The sequence below is a fragment of the Tetrao urogallus genome (assembly GCF_951394365.1).
Source record: "Tetrao urogallus genome assembly, chromosome: 3".
Lineage (NCBI taxonomy): Eukaryota > Metazoa > Chordata > Aves > Galliformes > Phasianidae > Tetrao > Tetrao urogallus.
Window position 1 is genome coordinate 80211287 of NC_136815.1, and position 2810 is coordinate 80214096.

The following is a 2810-nucleotide window of genomic DNA, read 5'->3' on the forward strand; positions in this document are numbered from 1 at the left end:
GCATTGGATACATGAATCAAATGATTCCTCCAAGCTGAGGAAATGAAAACATGAATAAGCAGTGTGGCTAATCACATCATCTATCATTATGAACGAAAGCAATAAGAGGGCTTTTTGCTGACTGAAGCAAGAAATTGAACAAAGTGTGTTCCAAGGCTGGATTCATAGTGCAGTGATTTAATCTGGAGCAACATCTTTTTCCCATTCTCTTTTTCTGTGTTGGCTCTGTTTCTGAATACACTGTTGTCATAGAAAGGTTTAGGTTGGAAGGGACCTTAAAGCCCACTCAGTCCCACCCCGTGTCCTGGGCAGGGCTGCCCCCCACCAGCTCAGGCTGCTCAGGGCCCCATCCAACTTGGCTTTGAGTGCCAGGGATGGGGCAGACAGCTTCTCTGGGCAGCCTGTGTCAGTGTCTCACCACTCTCTGAGTAAAAAATTTCTTCCTAACATCTAACCTAAATTACCACTTTTTTAGTTTAAAGCCATTCCCCCTTGTCCTGTCTCTATCAGCCCATCTAAAAGTCACTCCCCCTCCTGCTTGTAAGCTTCTTTCACTTACGAGCAGGGAGTACTGTCCTTCCCCTCCCCATCTCCCCAAAGCAGAGCACACTGTGATGGTCTAGCCACTTTCATCAGCAATCACTTCTTCATTTAATTGTTTGATTAATGGAAAAAAAAATGCAAGTAGGCTTCAAATGAAAAATGAGGAAAGCATTGGTCACTGTCACTTCTCAAGGTGTTTGTCCAGCTCTCTAAAATCTACGTGGAGTAACAATCCATCCCACTCCTGCCTGAGAAATCAGGCTGAACTTTGTCCTGAGAGGGCTGAGAGTATTGTCGAAATCCAAGGCACAGCAACACCTTAGCTTCTTCTGCATTCAGTGCTCCTTGTTCAAAAAGTCTAAGTGAACAGTAACCTGGATTTCAGACTATCAGCTCACATGGCTGAGTTTCTTCGGATCATTGCCTAGAAATGTAACTGACAGCTGAAGACATCCTGAACATGACTAACACTGACAAAGTTGCTCATTGCATCTTGGTTACAGGTGCAGTTTAATCAAGCTGGGCATGATATGCCAAAAGAGTGGAGGAGCAGAGACAGTACTCATTTAAATACTGTTAATTACAATGAAGAGCAAGGTAAAGACTGAGTTGATTCCTTTGGAAAAACAAAACAAAATACTTACTGGATTGTATTTTCGTACTGTGGGAAGCACAAGATGAGGCAGGGCTGGCTGTTGCAGGAGTGGGACAAAGATGCAGCTGGTGACAAGGTGGGACCCGGGCTGCCAGCTGGGTGCATTGGTTGGGGTATAGGACCTTTCCTCCAGCAGGTGAGAACAGAGGTGGAAGCAAATTTTGAGGGATTTGGAAGCACTGAGCATTGGCTGGCGTGTTGATGCGTTCTTTGCATGCTTTGAGCTTGTCACGGGTCTGTGGCTGGGTGATGCCCCAGCAAGTGGACTTCCCAGCACATTGTGGGTTTCCCAGGTCCTGGGAATGGGAGGCCGCTTGTGTGACCACTTCAGGTATTTTTGCTTTAATTGACCTTTGCTTGCTTTCATATCAGCACACAGCAAGTATTGTGCTTGGGCTCGCTTGTATCTAACTTCAAATCCAGATCATTTCCTGGGTTCAAATGATTGATTTGGTTTTGTACATTTTGGGTTTGAGGTTCCACTTCAAAGATGATCTGCAAGTAGTTCAGTGAAATCAGAAAATGACTTGGGGAGGGTACAGTGGGGGAATAAAAAATGCTGAAAGCTAAACACAAAACACTGAAAAACCCACAAGATCTATATTACTTAAGTATCGACCATTCCTTTCCCACTACCTATTAAAAATTTCAATTAAAAATAAAAGTCTGGGTTTTCTGTCCTTTTGTATGGAAGCATCTTTGGGAAAAGCAATGCAAAGCAGGAATTTAAATGACAGAGAAAAGATCTTAATGCAGGGAGCTTTGTGAAGTTTCACTTACAACACAAATGCAGCTGCCACTGGCATTTCCCTGCTTTAAAGACACTGGAAGGGTTGGCTCTTGTCCGTGACCATTCTGGCATGGGAGTCCCTCATGGTACATACAGTGCTTTGGAAAGAGATATTTCAGAGGCTGTAGATACAGCATGCCCTGCACAATGTGAAACATGGCTTTGTTTCATTCGACCTTGATTAGTGAGGGGGAAGTTCTCAGCATGGACGTACTGAGCAGATGCTGATGAAATGCAGATGGTTGAGAAAAAGTGGTGGTGGTGATGGCCTAGCAGTTTGAGTTACCTTCTTCTTTTTGATAAAGTGGAACTCACCGTCCCAAAGGAAAAAACATGGAGTGAACTTGTTTAAAGAAAAATCCCACTTATTAATTGCTTTTTCCTTAAGCAGCAACACAAAGACGTTGTGTTGTTGGGTAGAGACCTGACTCTTCATTCACACTGGCACCATGCAGGAGTTTGGCTATTTCCAAGAGAGAGTGAACGTGAGACCAAAATGAAGGTGCAGTGGCATTTCTCTTTGAAAAGAAGCAAGTCAGCACTATTAGGTGTGCAGAAGAATGATTTAAAGGAAAACAAAAAACAAACAAACAAAAAAAAAAAACGAAAACAAAACCAAAAAAAAAAAGAAAGAAAAAAAAACAAGTCTGTGTTAACAAGGATTTTGAAGGAGAGTAAGAATGGGAAGTAGCAAGTACTTCCAGTCAGAATTTGTCCTGCTATCAATTATCAGTCTTACAAGTAAATAGATCAGTGAATGCCTTCTGGCAGTTTTCAGAAACAAAATGCAATTAAACCTCCTGTGCAACACAGAGCCAGGTG